The sequence below is a fragment of the Pongo abelii genome, chromosome 1 (genome assembly GCF_028885655.2).
Source record: "Pongo abelii isolate AG06213 chromosome 1, NHGRI_mPonAbe1-v2.0_pri, whole genome shotgun sequence".
In the NCBI taxonomy this organism is placed as follows: Eukaryota; Metazoa; Chordata; class Mammalia; order Primates; family Hominidae; genus Pongo; species Pongo abelii.
Genome location: NC_071985.2, coordinates 181060849 through 181080821, shown reverse-complemented (window position 1 = coordinate 181080821; position 19973 = coordinate 181060849). Strand labels below are relative to the sequence as shown.

Sequence of the window (19973 nt, the reverse complement as noted above, 5' to 3'; positions counted from 1 at the left end):
TAGAGAAAAGGAAGGGGAAGGATAATGGGACCCCTGAACAGTCTGTGAGGGAGTGTTGTGTGTGTACATGCATGTGTATGTATAGAAGGGAACAGAATAAATCAGTTGAGACCTGGGGGAAAATATGATTGAATTAGATGGCCCGCAGAATCACCATTGAGAATAGGTAAATGGGAGATAGAAGGCAAGTTTATGGGATGTATGTATCTGAACTTTTCTATATGCTGCTTCAATCAGAGCACTTTTCTGTGAGCTCCTATTGGGATTCTGCTGTTAATAGAGGTTTTGCTGTTTAGAGTTTAGAACCATTGGCTTAGAACTCTGGATTCTTCTGACAGAAAAGTTTACTATTTCAGGTTCAATTCAGTAGTTAGTGATCAGCATAGTTCCTAGAACATGGCAAAGTGATTGAAATTGTCAGAACAATCATTGAAGAGATGGGCATATAAATAATAACAGCAAATTTGTCTTCTAGACTGTGTCATCAATTATTGGAGGATTGGAAGCGTATCTTGTATCCTACTTAGCTCCTCTTCTTTGACTCTCCTGCTATTTGTGCTCTGTTTTCATGCCCTCTGTTCTTTGAAGCAACAGTAGTTACGTGGAAAAAGGGGTGAGTTTGCATACCATCACACTTTGGTATGCAGTAGAAGTGCCTTCTTCATATTTCCATTTTGTCACACAGAATATTAAAAAGACTTTACTCAAGAGTTGAGATTTAACAAAGTTAATAATTTTTATTGCTTCATCAGTCAAGTGAAACTGACATTTTAGAACAACTGAGAGTGCATGGCAGTGAAGAATAAGACTACCAGTATAGTTTGGTATTGCTGCCTTGATTAGTGCTAAGGTACAAGCAGTTCTACCCATCATTTCTATTGTGCTTTCACTGCAGTTGTCAACATGGTGAAAAGGGCATACATACCAAGATGTGGATTCCCGCGAGTCTGTGGAGTACAATTTGAGAACCACTGGAGTAATCTGAACTCATCCCATTTTTTGTTTGAATGTTGCAACCTGCACTTTACCTCATAAGATTACCTAGCCTGTTTAAAAGTTTTTATAAATTCAACAACCTGGTTAAGATAAACTCTATTGAGTGTTTAACTGACTTAATCATTTTAAAATGTTTTAATAATACAGTGCTTAATCTATACTCTTCATGATTTTTCATCTGAACACTTTATTGTTTGCTTATATATACTAATTCTACCCTGATGATTAAAAAAAAAAAGTTTTAGGCTGGGTGCGGTAGCTTATGCCTGTAATCCCAGCGTGAGGAGGCCAAGGTAGGAGCATTGCTTGAGCCCAGGAGTTTGAGACCAGCCTAGACAACATCTTGTCCCATCTCTACAAAAAACAAAAAAGTCAGGCATGGTGACACGCACCTGTAGTCCCAGCTGGAGGCTGAGGTGGGAGGATCACCCGAGCCTGGGGAGGTCAAGGCTGCAGTAGCTGTGATAATGCCACTGCACTCCAGCCTGGGTGATACCAGATCTTAAGAAAAAAAAGTTTTAAGGCTTGCATTTCATACTTATTTACTCTGAACAAATCTTTTTAAAAAATGTATCAATTGATCTTTATAAAAAAAAATTCCCATTATCAGAATAAAAATTATGTATTGAATGTGATTCCAATATAATTAAAAAACGTTTTGCAAAAGGAGTCACAATAAGAAATGTCTGCTTTATTAAAGTTGCAGATTAATACAAACACATGGTATCAATAAGAACTCTGTCATTGTCAGGATTGCTATAGTTTAGGCCTCTTGTTTCTCAGTCCTCAGGCAGCTGCAGTTGCTCTGTATATCACATTACGTAGCTTACCTTCTGTTTCCCATTGAAGAAAAATGAGGCATAGGATGTGCAATGATCTAATGTTAGGTACTTCCTTGACCCCATCAATCTTGGTGGATAAATAAGAAAAATACGTTTTAAGCTTTGAAGCATGATTTCAAGCACTTGATAGTGTTTCAGCAGTAGTCTTAGTAAGTGGACGAAGCCAGTGATTTGGCCTCCCTTGGATGGATAAATGAAATTGCGGGTTGCCATGAAGACCCATCTCACTCAACAGCACATGAGATACATATGAATCCTTGCCTTGGTAATGTTCTGGAGGTGAATATTAGCATAGATCTAAAAATAACCTACTCTTTTACCCTGATATATGATGCCATAGTCACTTGTAGAGTACAAAAACATATACAAATCTTGCCACACGTTGGTTACAGGACACCCACTTCTCAGAAACACCTCATCAGAAAGCACGTACAAATCATCAACTGTCATTGCTTTAATTTTGACGTGAAGCCAATCAAGAGTACAGTAATACTCTTGATTCTGCATATCCAAACAAAGTCACAGCAACAAGCAGATGAACTGAAGATAACTTCAAGAGAGGCTTCATGATACCAGGTCCAAAGCAATGACCTCTCGGCGTGCAGACAGCAGAATCACAGTTGATCTTTGGAACATTCAGATCCTGTGAGATGCTTGCAGGAAAAATCTTTGTTTCTGTAGCTTTTTGGAGAAAAGGCAAATAAATTTAGGATTAGTGAAATATTTTCAGCAGGCTCTTGAAAGGAGTTAGAAGTAAGTTGCATTATAGTATTATATGCATTTTGTCATTGTGTAGATCATAGAGTGGTTTCTGTGTGAAATTTGGGGCTTCCTTAGGAGTTAGGAGGGACTGCTTTCATTTAGTATACTCTTTATTTAAGAAAACTTGTTAAAATCTGTCATAAAGCAAATTTGGAAATAGAAACAAATTAAGTTTGTGTTACAGATTAGATTCCTCCTCCTTCTCCTCCTCCTCCTCTTGGTCGTCTTCTTTTTTGACAGAGTCTCGCTCTGTCATCCAGGCTGGAGTGCAATGGTGCGATCTTGGCTTACTGCAACCTCTGCTGCCCAGGTTCAAGCAGTTGTCTCGTCTCAGCCTCCTGCGTTGCTGGGACTACAGGCGTACGCCACCACACCCGGCTAGATAGTGTATTTTCAGTAGAGATGGGGTTTCACCGTGTTGGTCAGGCTGGTCTCAAACTCCTGACTTCAGGTGATCCGCCTGCCTTGGCCTCCCAAAGTGCTAGGATTACAGGTGTGAGCCACTATGCTTGGCCCTTTTTTTTTTTTTTATAAAAGCAACAGGGTCTTGCTCTGTAGCCCAGGCTGGCGTGCAGTGGCTTGATTGTGGCTCACTGTGGCCTTGACCTCACACTCAAACAAGCCTCCCATCTTGGCCTCCCAAGTAGCTGGGACCACAGACACACACCACCATGCCTGGCTAATTTTTTACTATTTTGTAGAGACAATGTCTTCCTATGTTGTCCAGGCTGGTTTTGAACTCCTGGGATCAAGCAATATTCCTGCCTCAGCCTCCCAGAGTACTAGAATTACAGGTATGAGCTACCATGCCTAGCCAGATTAGATTCTTTAAAAGCAAATTCTAGATGAGGTATCAGGTTTCTTTTAATGTATTGAAATTTTGCTGTATTGATTTTTGCTGGAAATAAGTGGCAGTTGGCCAACCCTAATCTGACCCCCCTGGAAACTCCTTTCCTATCATCTGCTACTCTTTCTCTCCCTTAATCTGTGTTTTGTTCTTGCTGTCCCTCTGTTTTTAACTAACTCCCTCTGAATTCCAAGATTGCTCCCTGACATCCAGATCTTGATGTGACTCAGTGAGACTTTCTCTGGCTGCCTAATTTAAAATTGTAACCCCCTAACCAAGTGCAGTGGCTCATGCCTATAATCCTAGCACTTTGGGAGGCAGAGGCGGGTAGATTGCTTGAGCCCAGGAGTTTGAGACCAGCATGGGCAACATGGTAAAACCCAATCTCTACAAAAAATGCAAAAAGCTAGCCGGACATGGTGGTACACGCGTGTACTTCCAGCTTGGGAGGCTGAGATGTGAGGTTCACCTAAGCCCAGGAGGTCAAGGCTGCCATGAGCCATGATTGTGCCACTGCTCTCCAGCTTGGGTGACAGAGCGAGACACTGTCTGAATAAAATAAAATAAATTTATAACCCTCAAATTTTCCTCTCTCTTTCTTTATTTTTCATCTTAACACGTCATCTAGCATATCATATATTTTACGTGTTTATCTTGTTTATCATTCATTTCCATCCATTGGAATGTAATCTCTGCGAGCGCTCAGGTTTTGCCTGTTTACTTGCTGTTTCATTTCCAGTGCTTATACTCAAATTCAACAACCTTGTTAGATAAACTCCACTGAGTGTTTAACTGACTTAATTATTTAAAAATGTTATAATAATAGAGGGCTTAATCTGTACCCTTCATTGTTGAAGGAACACAGTAACCAGGTGCTCAAGTATTGGTTGAGTGAATATTTATATAAATATGAATTATGTGGAGATTTTTATTGTAATTATGTTGTAATGAGATTTGACCCCAAAACTTGCTATTATGAAGTATTTGTAACCTAGCTCCTTGCTATCCTCTTATTTTCAACTTGATCTAGGCCTTTAGTAAGCTAATACATTTGTTGAATGGATTTGTCAATCAGTAAGCTTCAATTTTTTTCCTGCAGAAATACATTTTTGTTATATGATGTAACAGTTATGTACGTTGAAACAGCCAAGAATTCGTTTTGACCTTTTGCAGATTTTACTTAAGAAGATTTTGAAAAATTTTATTGCTCTTTTTTTAAAAATTCTTCCTATCTTCATTTAATATTCAGTTCAAAGCTTTTCATGAAGTCTTGTCAGATAATTCTAAGCTGTAATAATTGTTTCCTCTTAGTTTCTATAACATTAATTTATGAAAATACTAATATTTGTAAAACCATTGCATCATTTATTCATTTGACAATACTTATTGACCCATTTACTCTAATTTGCTGGCATATAGTTGTTCATAGTAGCCACTCATGATCCTTTGAATTTCTGTGGTATCAGTAATAATGTCTCCTTTTTCATCTCTGATTTCGTTTGAGTCTTCTCTCTTTTTTTCTTAGTCTGGCTAAAGGTTTGTCAATTTTATTTATCTTTTCAAAGAAACTGACATTTGTTTCATTGATCTTTTGTATTGTTTTCATTTCAAATTCATTTCTTTTTTCCTTTTAATTTTCAAATTCATTTATTCTCTGATCTTTATTACTTCTTTTCTTCTAATTTTGGGTTTGGTTTGCTCTTGCTTTTCCAGTTCTTTAAGATGCATCATTAGGTTATTTATTTGAAGGTTTTTCTTTTTTGATGTAGGCGCTTTTAGCTATAAATTGTCCTCTTAGTACTGCTTCTGCTGTATCCCATAGGTTTTGGCATGTTGTGTTTCCATTATTATTTGTTTCAATAAAATGTTCAATTTCCTTACTGGTGATTCAGGAGTATATTGTTTAATTTCCATGTGTTTGTATAGTTTCCAAAATTCCTCTTGTTATTGATTTGTAATTTTATTCCCTTGTGGTCAGAGAAGATGCCTGATATTATTTCCATGCTTTTGAATGTTTTAAGGCTTGTTTTGTGACCGAACATATGGTCTCTACTTGAGAACAATCCACATGCTGAAGATAAAAATGTGTATTCTGCAGTTATTGGATGAAATGTTCTGTAAATATCTATTAGGTCCATGTGTTCTATAGTGCAGATTAAGTCCGATGTTTCTTTTTTTTTTTTTTTTGAGATGGAGTCTCGCTCTTGTCACCCAGGCTGGAGTGCAATGGCACGATCTCGGCTCACCGCAACCTCTGCCTCCCAGGTTCAAGCACTTCTCCTGCCTCAGCCTCCCCAGTAGCTCGGATTACAGGCATGAGCTACCAACCTGGCTAATTTTTGTATTTTTGAGTAGAAATGAGGTTTCACCATCTTGGCCAGGCTGGTCTCGAACTCCTGACCTCATGATCCACCCGCCTTGGCCGCCCAAAGTGCTGGATTACAGGCGTGAGCCACTGCACCCGGCCCAAGTCTGATGTTTCTTTGTTGATTTTTTGTCTGGGAGATCTGTCCAATACATGATCCATGTACTCTCTCAAGACCGTGCTTAAGTGCTAGATATAGAAAAAGGAATAAGACATCTGTGCCATCAAGGAATTAAAGGGCTAGTTGGGAAGGCAAATATGTAAATGAGTAGATACACCGAATTCTGTGAAGATCATCAGTTCCATCTGGAGAGATCGAGGAAAGCTTGACTGAAATGGTGACACTTTTGTTTAGTATTGAAAAATTAACAGGAATTCTCCAGATGGATAAAGATGAGAGGGGCGTTTTAAGCAGAGGAAAACCTGGGCACAAACGTGTGGCAGTATGTGGAACAACATATGTTATCTAATTTGGGGAACTGCAAATAGTATGTTATGCTAGTTTTGTAGGCTGAAAGGAATTGAGGGCAAGAGGTGAAGTAGATACTTAGACATAGGAGCTAGATTATGAAAGACATCATATACTATCAAAAGTAGTTTTTTTTTTTTAGCAAGGCATGGGGAACCAATGAAGAATTTAAAATAATAGGCCAGGCACGGTGGCTCACGCCTGTAATCCCAGCACTTTGGGAGGCCGAGGCGGGTAGATCACGAAGTCAGGAGATTGAGACAATCCTGGCTAACACGGTGAAACCCCATCTCTACTAAAAATACAAAAAATTAGCTGGGTGTGGTGGCTGGTGCCTGTAGTCTCAGCTACTTGGGAGGCTGAGGCAGGAGAATGGCATGAACCTGGGAGGCAGAGCTTGCAGTGAGCCCAGATCCCACCACTGCACTTCAGCCTGGGTGACAGAGCAAGACTCCATCTTAAAAAGAAAAAAAAAAAGGAGGCTACTTGGGCATATTTGGGCTTTTTTTTTTTTCGTTTTTGAGACGGAGTCTCGCACTGTCGCCCAGGCTGCAGTGCAGTGGCACGATCTTGGCTCACTGCAACCTCCACCTCCTGGGTTCAAGTGATTCTCTTGCCTCAGCCTCCTGAGTAGCTAGGACCCGGGCTCCCACCACCATGCCCGGCTAATTTCTGTATTTTTAATAGAGACAGGGTTTCACCATATTAGCCAGGCTGGTCTCGAACTCCTGACCTTGTGATCCACCTGCCTCGGCCTACCAAAGTGCTAGGATTACAGGCGCAAGCCACCTCGCCCGGCCTATTTGGTTGAAGATTTAGAAAGATTATTTTGTTGTCTGTGTAGCAGACGGGTTGAACGAGGGCCAGAATGGATACACGGTTATCATTGGGGAAACTATTGAGGAAAACAAAGCCAGGGAAGATAATATAAATTAGAGTAGTAACATCTAGAATGGATAGGAAGGGATGGATTCAAGAGATAATTACTGATTTATGAGACAGAGTCTCGCTCTGTTACCCAGGCTGGAGTGCAGTGGTGTGATCATGGCTCATTGGAGCCTCGACCTCTTGGCCCAAACAATCTTCCTACCTCAGCCTCCTGAGTAGCTGGGACCACAGGCATGTGCCACCATGCCCGGCTAATTTTTTTGTTTTTTGTAGAGACAGGGTCTCCTTTTGTTGCCCAGGCTGGTCTTGAACTCCTGGGCTCAAGCAGCCTTCCCTCTGTGGCCTCCCCAAATGCTGGAATTATAGATGTGAGACACTGTGCCTGGCCACAAGAGATATTTAGGGTTTGAATTGTTAGGATTGATTGGTAGGTAGGCCTGGTTCTTAGATGTCTGGGTTTGGATGATTGAGTGTATCATTCAGGCTTAGATGAGGAGATGGAGTGCAGAAGACATACTAGGTTTTAGGGAGTAGTTAAAGCCACAAGGGTGAATGAGACCATCCAGTGAAACCATGTAGAGTGAAGAGACAAGAGGTCATGAGAGAGAACATGAGACTGGATAAAAGTCACATTTAAGGCCGGGCATGGTGGCTCATGCCTGTAATCCCAGCACTTTGGGAGGCTGAGGCGGGTGGATTGCGTGAGGTCAGGAGTTCGAGACCAGCCTGGCTAACATTGTGAAACCTGTCTCTACTAAAAATACAAAAATTAGTCGGGCATGGTGGCGCACGCCTGTAGTCCCAGCTACTTGGGAGGCTGAGGCAGGAGAATCTTTTGAACCCAAGAGGTGGAGGTTGCAGCGAGCTGAGATCGTGCCACTGCGTTCCAACCTATGCAACAGAGCAAGATTGTGTCTCAAAAAAAAAAAAAAGTCACATTTAAGTGACACAGTGGAATAAAGTCCACAAAAGGAGACAAAGAAAAGAAGAGGAAAATCAATAGAAAGTATCAAGTTTTTATAGGAGCAGAGGAGGATAGTTTTAAAAAAGAGTGTTCCTGTGGATAGGCTAAATAAAAAGGATTTAAAGTGTCTATTAGGGGGCACAGCTGGCTTGAGCAATTGGAAACAAGATGCAGGACCCCAACACAGACACTGAATGGAATGACATCTTACACAAAAAGGGCATCTTAAAGTCTGAAAGAATTGGAAGAGGAGGCAGAAGAGGAGCAGCGCATCCTCCAGCAGTCAGTCGTGACAACATAGGAAGATATGACTTTGGAGGAGCTGGAGGATCATGAAGACAAGTTTAATGAGGAGGATGAATGTGCTATTGAAATGTACAGACAGCAGAGACTGGTTGAGTGGAAAGCAACTAAATTGAAGAATAAATTTGAAGAAGTTTTGGAGATCTCAGGGAAGGATTATATTCAAGAAGTTACCAAAGCCGGTGAGGGTTTGTGTGTCGTCTTGCACCTTTACAAACAAGGAATTCCCCTCTGTGCCCTGATAAATCAGCACCTCAGTGGAGCTGCCAGGAAGTTTCCTGATGTCAAATTTATCAAAGCCATTTCAACAACCTGCATACCCAGTTATCCTGATAGGAATCTGCCCATGATATTTGTTTACCTGGAAGGAGATATCAAGGCTCAGTTTATTGGTCCTCTGGTGTTTGGCGGCGTGAACCTGACAAGAGATGAGTTGGAATGAAAACTGTCTGAATCTGGAGCAATTAAGACGGACCTGGAGGAAAACCCTAAGAAGCCAGTTGAAGATGTATTGCTGTCCTCAGTGCAATGCTCTGTCCCCATGAAGAGGGACAGTGATTCTGAGGGTGACTGAGGCTGCAGCTGCTATCACTTTCTTGTGACAAATTGTCTGGATTTTTTTAAAAAGGAAAAAGTAAGAGTGAATTCTTCTGGTTTTTAGTTTTGTACAAATTATGTTTCAAATCTTTACATTTTAGAAATAATCATTGCTGGGCTGGGCGTGGTGGCTCACGCCTGTAATCCCAGTGCTTTGGGAGGCTGAGGCAGGCGGATCACCTGAGGTTGGGAGTTCGAGACCATCCTGACCAACATGGAGAAACCCTGTCTCCACTAAAAATACAAAAATAGCTGGGCGTGGTGGCGCATGCCTGTAATCCCAGCTACTCAGGAGGCTGAGGCAGGAGAATCACTTGAACCCGGGAGGTGGAGGTTGCGGTGAGCTGAATCACGCCATTGCATGCCAGCCTGGGCAACAAAGAGCAAAACTCCGTCTCAAAAAAAAAAAAAAAAAGATAGAAATAATCATTGCTGGAAATTCTGTTAAATATTTTGGAACTCTTTTTTAAATTATAGTATTTCCTTTAAAAAAATTAAAACCAGCTATTGGTATGGCACATGTGTATTTTCCTCATTTATATTTTAAGTAAGCCATAAAACCTAGTCACTATTTTTTGACATATAACTATAAAAAGAATATTTAGTTTTAAATCAACGTGAATAAATAAAAAAAAATAACGTGTCTGTTAGGATTGGCAATTAGAAAGTCATTGATGACCTTAGGTAGAGCAGTTTTAGTAGATTGAAAGTAAGAATTGATAGTAAGTAAGGGTCAGTAATTTTTTTCTTTTAAAAGAATGTGGCTGTGAAAGGAAGGTGAAAGGGCAGTAATTAGAGGGAAATGTAGGGTTGAAGGAGAGGTTTTAATGTTTGTTATCAAAAGATGTTGTGGATGTTTACAGACCATAAAAGGGAAAGGTTGAAAAGACAGAGGACACAGGCACTTAGAGTATGTTGTAAAGTAGATTATTTCAAAATTGATTAATGTATATATTGGGAAGTAAACCAGTTAAGTAGACTATGAATGTTTGGGGTATATGTTTGTTGTAACTTATTAGAACAGCAGTCACCAACATATAGAATATTCAAACTCAATTTTAGAAGTCATAGGAAACTAAGATTTTCTAGACCAGTTTCTTTATTGAACATATGAGGAAATTGAGACCTGTGTTTGTACTTTTGCCTTTTAAGTTATTAATTTTATTCAAAATTATTTATGTATTTATTTGTTTGTTTTTGAGCTGGAGTCTCACTCTGTTCCCCAGGCTGGAGTGCAGTGGTGTGATCTTGGCTCACTGCAACCTCCGCCTCCTGGGTTCAAGTAATCCTCCTGTCTCAGCCTTCCAAGTAGCTGGAATTACAGGTGTGCGCCACCACACCCGGCTAATATTTTTTTGTATTTTAGTAGAGACAGGATTTCACCATGTTGCCCAGGCTGGTCTCAAACTCCTGAGCTTAGGCAGTCCACCCGCCTCGGCCTCCCGAAGTGCTAGGATTACCGGCGTGAGCCACTGTGTCCAGCCTCAGCTGTGTCTTTAATGTATAAGCTCGTCAGAGCTTTTCTTTTCTTTCTTTTTTTTTTTTTTGAGATGGAGTCTCACTCTGTCACCCAGGCTGGAGTGCAGTGGCATGATCTCGGCTCACTGCAATCTCTGCCTCCCGGGTTCACACCATTCTCCCACCTCAGCCTCCTGAGTAGCTGGGACTACAGGCGCCCACCACCACGCCCGGCTAATTTTTTGTTTTTGTATTTTTAGTAGAGATGGGGTTTCACTGTGTTAGCCAGGATGGTCTCAATCTCCTGACCTTGTGATCCACCCACCTCGACTTCCCAAAGTGCTGGGATTACAGGCGTGAGCCACCGCACCTGGCCGAGCTTTTCTTTTTATAAAAATAATTTTTAAAAGACACAGTAAGGTAGAGTAGGGCTGCAGAGAGGACATCATGGAATTATGTCATAAATTCATACAATGGTCAGGTAATTTGATATAGTTCACCTTTTTAGCTGGCAGCTTTAAATTAGGTCATTTCATGGTTCTATTTGTCCTTTTGGCATTTCTTTAATGACAAGTGTCATTTTTTTTTGAGATGGGTTTTCACTCTTGTTGCCCAGGCTGGAGTGTAGTGGCATGGTTTTGGCTCACTGCAACCTCTGCCTCCTGGGTTCAAGTGATTCTTCTGTCTCAGCCTCCCAAGTAGCTGGGAGTACAGGCGCCTGCCACCAAGTCCAGCTAATTTTTTTTTTTTTTTTGGTATTTTTTAGTAGAGATTGGGTTTCCTCATGTTGGCCAGGCTGGCCTTGAACTCTTGACCTCAGGTGATCCACCTGCCTTGTTCTCCCAAATTTCTGGGATTACAGGTGTGAGCCACCGCATCTGGCCAGGAAAATAATTTTGAAGTCAGCCTTTTCCATTTTTGGGCGGCGGGTGGCAGTCGGGGGGTGCGGGGGTGGGTCCTCAATCAGATACTTAATGTAACAGCAAAGAAACAAATTCTTCCTTGACTATCCAGGACGATTATTCCAGATGACCATCCTTTAGATTTAAATAGCTACTAATGGTCAGTGTAAAAGAATTGAGAAACTGAGTGCGGTGACCTATAATCCCAGATGCTTGGGAGGTTGAGGAGGAGGGATCACCTGAGGCCAGGAGTTAGAGACCAGCCTGGACAACATAGCAAGACCCCATCTCAAAAACAAAGACTAGGCACGGCGGCTCATGCCTGTAATCCCAGCACTTTGGGAGGACAAAGGGGAGGATTGTTTGAGCTCAGGAGTTCAAGACCAGTCTGGGCAGCATACTGAGGCTCTGTCTCTAAGCTAAACAAAACAAAAAAAGAATTGATAAAATGTTTTGCAAATCTGATGACCTACAACATTTTTTGTTTGTTTGCTTGGGAGTGGAACCTTTGGGTCTGCCTCCGCATTGCAGTACTATCTCCCCACTTGCCAACACTCATCCCTGGTTTATGCTTTTCTTAAGAGGTGTTCAACAATTTAATACCTACTAGTTCAGCTTTTTCATTGAAGAGGGAGTAATAATTACACCTTACAGAGTGCTTCTTTTTTGATTTTCATAACAAATAAAGGGTTGCAACAGATATTTTTATTATCCTCATTTAAGAAGAGAAAAAAACAGGTAGAAGCTAAGCAAGTTTTCTAATGTCACACCATACTAAAAGATTGTAAATTCCCATGGAAAGACTTATTCTGACAAAATTATCAATGGGTAGTGTATTTTTTATGAAATTAAAAATGAAATTATAAGCCTGGGAAATGTTATTGAGGAATGTCTAAAATTCTATTGCTTAACTCTGTTAAGTAGTTGTAGAGTATTAGTCCCTAATTAATAAACCAAATAAGTAAGATATGCTATTTATTGAGTTGGAAGTTTTAATATAGAGTATTGCTAAGCACTTTTAAATCGTTTGTTAAAAATAAAATTGGTTAGATGCAGAAAAGGCTCTTGATGGCCGGGCACGGTGGCTCACGCCTATAATCCCAGCACTTTTGGAGGCCAAGGCGGGCAGATCACAAGGTCAAGAGATCGAGACCGTCCTGGCCAACACAGTGAAACCCCATCTCTACTAAAAATACAAAAATTAGCTGGGCATGGTGGCGTTTCTGTAGTCCCAGCTACTTGAGAGGCTGAGACTGGAGAATCGCTTGAACCTGGGAGGCAAAGGTTGCAGTGAGCCGAGATTGCGCCACTGCACTCCAGCCTGGGGACAGAGTGAGACTCCGTCTCAAAAAAAAAAAAAAAGGCTTTTGATAAAATTCAACATCGTGGCTGGGTGCAGTGGCTGTTACCTGTAATCCCAGCCCTTTGGGAGGCCAAGACGGGTGGATCACTTGAGGTCAGGAGTTCAAGACCAGCCTGGCCAACATGGTGAAACCCCATCTCTACTAAAAATACAGTATTAGCCGGGCTTGGTGGCAGGCACCTGTAATCCCAGTTACTTGGGAGGCTGAGGCAGGAGAATTGCTTGAACCTGGGAGGCGGAGGTTTCAGTGAGCCAAGATCATGCCACTGCACTCCAGCCTGGGTGACAGAGCGAGACTCTGTCTCAAAAAAAAAAAAAAAAAAAAAAAAAATCGAAAAAACAACAACAAAAAACCCTTTCAAGTAAACTAGGTATCGAAGGAACATACCTTAAAATAATAGCCATCTATGACCAACCCACAGCCAACCTCATACTGAATGGGCAGAAGCTGGAAGCATTCCCTTGAAAACTGGCACAAGACAAGGATGCCCTTTTTCACTACTCCTATTCAGCACAGTATTGGAAGTCCTGGCCAGGGAGATCAGGGAAGAGAAAGAAGGGGCATCCAGATAGGAAGAAAAGAAGTAAAACTATCCATGTTGGCAAATGACATGATTCTATATCTAGAAAACCTCATAGTCTTGGCCCAAAAGCTCCTTCAGCTGATAGCTTCAGCAAAGTTTCAGGATACAGAATAAACACAGACATCACTAGCATTCCTGGACACCGACAACAGCCAAGCTGAGAGCCAAATTAGAAAAGCAATCCCATTCACAATTGCCACAAAAAGAATAAAGTATTAATACCTAGGAATACAGTTAACCAGGGAGGTGAAAGATCTCTACAATGAGAATTACAAAATATTGCTCAAAGAAATCAGAGATGACACAAACAAATGGAAAAGCATTCCATGATTATGGATAGGAAGAATCAATATCATTAAAATGGCTATACTGTCCAAAGCAATTTACAGATTCAATGATATTCCTATCAAACTATCAATGGCATTCTACACAGAACTAGGAAAAAATATTTTAAAATTCACATGGAACCAAAAAACAGCCCAAAAGCCAAGGGCATCCTAAGGAAAAAGAACAAAGCTGGAGGCATCATATTACCCCACTCAAACTATACTACAGTGCTACAGTAACCAAAACAGCATGGTACTAACACAAAACAGACACGTAAACCAATGGAACAGAATAGAGAGCCCAGAAATAAGGTCCATACCTACAACCATCTGATCTTTGACAAAAGCTGACAAAAACTAGCAATGGGGAAAGGACTCCCTAGTCAATAAATGGTGCTGGGATAACTGTCTAGCCATATGCAGAAGATTGAAGCTGGACTCCTTCTTTATACCATGCACAAAAATCAACGCAAGATGGTTTAAAGACCTAAATGTAAAACCCAAAAGTATAAAAACCCTGGAAGACAGCCTAGGCAATATATTTTGGACATAGGAACTGGCAAAGATTTCATGATGAAGACACCAAAAGCCATTGCAACAAAAGCAAAAATCGACAAATGGCGTCTAATTAAACTTAAGAGTTTCTGCACAGCAAACTACCAACAGAGTAAACAGACTACAGAATGGGAGAAAATTTTTGCAAACTATGCATCTGACAAGGGTCTGATATCTAGCGTCTAAAAGGAGCTTAAACAAATTTACGAGAGAAACAACTCCATGGTAAAAAGTGGGCAAAGGACATGAACACTTTTCAAAAGAAGACATACATGCGACCAACAAGCATATGAAGGAAAGCTCACCATCACTGACATTAGAGAAATGCAAACCAAAACCTCAGTGAGATACCATCTCACACCAGTCAGAATGGCTATTGTTAAAAAGTTAATTAATAACAGATGCTGGCAAGGTTGTGGAGAAAAGGGAATTCTTATACACTGTTGGTGGGAGTGTAAATTAGTTCAGCCATTATGGAAAACGATTCCTTTCCACAGCAATTCCTTTGTTTTGTGATTCCTCAGAGAGCTAAAAACAGAACTATCATTTGACCAAGCAATCCCATTACTGGGTATATACCCAAAGAAATATAAATTGTTCTAGCATAAAGACAAATGCATGCATATGTTCATTGCAGCACTATTCACAATAGCAAAGACATGGAATCAACCTAAATGCCCATCAATGGCAGACTGGATAAAGGAAATGAGGTATATGTACACCATGGAATACTATGGAGCCATACAAAAGAATGAGACCATGTGCTGTGCAGGAACACGGATGGAGCTGGAAGCTGTTATACTTAGGAAACTAATGCAGGAACAGAAAACCACATACCATGTATTCTTACTTATAAGTGAGAGCTAAATGATGAGAACACATGGACACAAAGAGGGGAACAACAGACACTGGGTCCTACTGGAGGGTGGAGGCTGGGAGGAGGGAGAAGTTCAGAAAAAATAAGTATTAGGTACAGGCCTTTACCTGGGTGACAAAATAATTTGTGCAATAAACCCCTGTGACACGAGTTTACCTATATAACAAACCTGCACTTGTACCCCTGAACCTAAAATGTAAGTTAAAAAATTTTTTAAATAAAATTGCCTAGTTTATCCAACAGTTAGAATTGGCATTTGATGAATATTTGGAATAATATGATTTCATTAAAAATAATAGTTTTGTAATTTTGTACAAAAAATAGTTTTGTAGCCTATAAAATGAATTTATAGGTATGAGAGGACTGGCTGCTAATTTTTCTATCTTATAATTGAAGATGAGTTGCATTGGTTTATATAGTAGACTGATGGACATGGTAGAATACCCATGTTAAGGTCAGGTGGATCAGAATTACAGTATTTCTAGTTTTAATTCTTGTTTTTAAGATAGCTTTATTGAGATACAGACATAACATGAAATTCACTTGTTCAAAGTATAGAATTCAGTAGTTTTCAGTTGTGAATTACTTTCAGTAGTTTTCACAGAGTCATGTGGTAATCACCACTGTCTTATTTTATTTTATTTTATTTTTATTCATTTATTTATTTTGAGATGGAGTCTTGCTCTGTTGCCCAGGTTGGAGTGCAGTGGCATGATCTGGGCTCACTGCAACCTCTGCCTCCCGGGTTCGAGAGATTCTTCTGCCTCAGCCTCCCGAGTAGGTGGGATTACAGGCACCTACCACCACGCCCGGCTAATTTTGTATTTTTAGTAGAGATGGGGTTTCACCATATTGGCCCGGGTGGTCTTGAACTCCTGACCTTAAGTGATCCATCCACCTCAGCCTCCCAAAGTGCTAGGATTACAGGTGGGAGCCACCATGCTCAGCCTATTTTTTTTTTTCTTTAGATAGGATCTCACTCTGTTACCCAGGCTGGAGTGCAGTGGCACGATCCAGGCTCACTGCAACCTCTGCCTCCTGGGTTGAAGTGATTCTCCTGCCTCAGCCTCCCAAGTAGCTGGGATTACAGGCTTGCTCCAGCATGCCCAACTAATGTTTGTATTTTTAGTAGAGATGGGGTTTTGTCATGTTGGCCAGGCTGGTCTCTAACTCCTGACCTCAAATGATCCACCCACCTTGGCCTCCCAAAGTGCTGGAATTAACAGGTGCGAGCCACTGAGCCCAGCCTAATTTGTTGTATTTTTAGTAGAGAAGGGGTTTTGCCGTGTTGGCCAACCTTGTCTCAAACTTCTGGCCTCAAGTGATTTGCCTCACTGAGCCTCCGAAAGTGCTGGGATTACAGGTGTGAGCCACCGCACCTGGCCTTAGGTTGTGTGTTTTTTTTTTTTTTTAAAACTTGTGTTTTTGGTGTTATATTGCTTAGTGCAAGGCCACAAAGATTTGCTCCTATGTTTTCTTTGAAGAGTTTTAGCTCTTATATTTGGATCTCTTATCCATTTTGAGTTAATTTTTGTATATGGTGTGAGGTAGGTCCAACTTCATTCTTGCGCATGTGAACATCCAACACCATTTGTTGAAAAATGTTATTACCTTATGGAATTGTGTTAGTATCCTGGGCTTGGGATACTAAACAGGCAACACCTGGCCTCTTCTGAAACCTGCAGATGTATTTTTCACCCAAGAAAATTTGAATTTTGAGACCTGTTCTCTTGGATAACTATGTTGATAAGTGAGTATATATAGACCTCATTTTGGAAACCCAGTATAACACCCGTGATCATGTTCTGTACATGACTACAAAAAGTGCAAACGGTAGCCAGTTCCCATTTTTCTACCACTTATCAACTTGGAGCTGCTATTTTTTGTTTCCAATAAGATTGTGTTTTACGTTGATGTCCCTCTGCAGGGTACCTCTGGGTTCCTTCATAATACCTGTGTGTTTCTTCAGAATGATGTTGACATTTTCTGGAATGTCAACAGCCTGATTACTGAGAGTTGTTTTCATTCTTGCAGTAGATGTGGTAAAGCTTCAACTGTTTTTGTTGGATTGTCTATTTCTCACTTCAGTTCTGTCAGTTTATGCTTAGTGTACTTCGGGGTTCTGTTAGGTGCTCTGGTTTTAATTTTATTGTGCATCAAAATTATGCACAATATGGATTGGATTCTCTGTATGTTAATACTGTTGATAACTAAATAAAACAATGTTTCTGTCTCATGTGCTGTGACCAATAAGTGGAGCTTGTTTTGATATGGATTAGATGCTTAAAAGATTTTCAGTTTCATCAATAGTAGATTGTCATGTCTGGATTACATAAAGAAGCACTTGTCTCTGAGAAGGCTCTTGACTTCAGTGGGGCTGTGGTTCATTATAAGGGTCTGTGTGTATGTGAGTCACAGTGAACTGCAGCACTTTAAACACGGCTGAGATAAAGTACTTAAATCACTTTGTCAGTATATTAATTTTTGTTGAGATTAAAGGGTAGATGATAGTAATATTTCTTGACTGTCCCTAGAAGAATTTGTGTCAGTAACTATTAATAGGATCTACTTTTTATACAACCAAGTCTTAAACTATATCTGGCTTGACAGGAAGAAGCAAATAGATAAATATCTATTATATTTTATGGATATTCATTCCCTCCCTCCCTCCCTCCCTTCCTTCCTTCCTTCAGCTGTAGTGCAGTGGCATGATCCCAGCTCACTGCAGCTTCAACCTCCGTGGCTCAAGTGATCTTCCTGCCTTAGCCCCCTAACCCCTCCAGTGGGTGGGACTATAAATGCATGCCACCATGCCTGGCTAATTTTTGTATTTTTTTGTAGAGTCAGGGTTTCACCATGTTGCCCAGGCTGGTCTTGAACTCATGGACTCAAGCAGTCCACCTGCTTTGGCCTCCCAAGGTGCTGGAATTACAGGCATGAGCCACCATGCGCAATCAATGAATATTATTTCCTTTTAATCTTCATAGCAATCTTTTGAGGTGGGAGATAGTGTTCTTACTTTACAAATGAGGGAATTGAAACCCAGAGCCCAGAGATTTATTAATTCGGCTAAGGTCACTGGTGAGTTCTCTTTTCATTCTGTCATTCTTTCAACAAATATGCCAGGCTTTGAAGATGCAGCCATGACCCAGTCAGACACTTGCCCTCATGAAGTGACTTGTCTGGTGGAGTCCTTTTACTGATACTTCTTTGAGCCATATTTCATATAGTAGTGACATATATTTGTAGAATTCTTTATGAAGTATTTCTGCATTGTCATCTAATTTTCTAATCCTTACTGCAGTCCTATGACCCAGATGGGTTAGCTATTATCCCCATTTGAAAGTAGGGAAACTGATACTTAGGGTTATTCAGGTCATATAGTTAGTAAATGGCTGAACCAGTACACAAACCCAGATCATTTGGTTCCAACAATCCTGCACTTTTTCCATTATACCACATTGTCTCATGATTTCACATGAAACTGTAAGCCTAGATCACCAAGAGTGATATCCTGGAAAGAAACCAGTCTAGCAGCCCTTAGCAAGGGAGAGCTCAACCAGGGAATGGTATGTGGGAAAAGAATAAAATCCAGAGACCCAAAAGCAGTGTCTAGTGTGCGGAAATGGACTTATTGTTAGATAATGGTAGTGAGAAGAAATTTGGAGAGAGACTAAAACATGAAAAATATTAAATGGACATGGTATTAACAGCACCTAGACAAGCTTAGGACACAGTAATTGGCAGGGGCATTTTCTTTTTTTCCTAGAACAAACACCTGAAACAGTGAATTTAAGAGGAAGATACCCAAACATCAGACTCTGTGCAGAGCTACATGCCGCTGCAAATCAGGGTGTAATCTCAGAGGAGGGGATTGCTTTGTTTTACATTGATTACTTTGGCTACTTTCATGTATATTCAGAGATGGCAATCTATCCTATAAAAACATTTGAGTGCTTTTTCTGTGTAAAAGCACTTTTAGGCATTGTGGGACTGATACCAAGGTAAGTTTGACACCATCATTGCCCATAAGAAGTGTGTAACCTAGTAAGGAGATTTTGCTGCATTCAAATATGCTTGTTCATCCGGAGTCTATTATGTATAAGATCATGTACCAGGTATTCAGGAGACAAGAGTAGATAAGTTAGAAATTGCTCCTAAGCCTTTGGCTTATACTCTCAGTTGCTTAGAGGGTATTTGCTACCTCCTTTTCTTAATCTAAGTAATTACAAACCTTTTAAAGTAGAGAGCAGGACTTGAAATTCTCTTGGCAAAACAGTAGTCAATTCTGCCATCCTTGTGATTTGGCTACAAACAAAACCTGACAGCCCATGGGTCAGAGCATAGGTGTCATACTAGAAAATATTTGCATCATATTTGACAGTCAAAGGATTAATGCACAGGATATGTAAAGACTCTGACAAATCATTAAGGAAAAATGCAAACATCATAACAGAAAAAAATGGACAAAGAATTTGAACAGGAGGTCATCGAATGGGAAATTCAAAAGGCTAAAAAAGTAAAAATATATGTTCAGTCTTACTTTTTATCAGGAAAATGATGATTCCATAATGAAATATTGTTTCTGCCTCTCATTGGCAAAAATAATAGTAATAGCAAATTTAAGTAATAAGAAATCTTTGAGTACTTTCTAAATTGTAGGCAGAACAATCCACAGCAATCCTATGAGACAGGTACTATTATTATTATTACTTTTATTGATAAGGGACTTGAGGCACAAGAGTAGATGTCCAAGGTCAGACATCTCATGCTAATTGAACCCCCATTTGAACTCAGGCAGTCAGTGTCTAGAGCCTGCACTCTTTTTTGTTGTTGCCTAGGCTGGACTCCAACTTCTGGGCTCAAACAGTCCAC

The 19973-nt window shown here is 40.4% G+C and overlaps 1 protein-coding gene and 1 pseudogene across 2 annotated transcripts in view; both read left to right on the top strand.

Annotated features, from left to right (window-relative positions):
- Positions 1-19973, top strand: part of ZFYVE9 (zinc finger FYVE-type containing 9) — a 201123-nt gene that overhangs the window by 22799 nt on the left and 158351 nt on the right. The gene's annotated exons all lie outside the window — the stretch shown is intronic.
- Positions 5649-9580, top strand: LOC129059188 (phosducin-like protein 3; annotated as a pseudogene).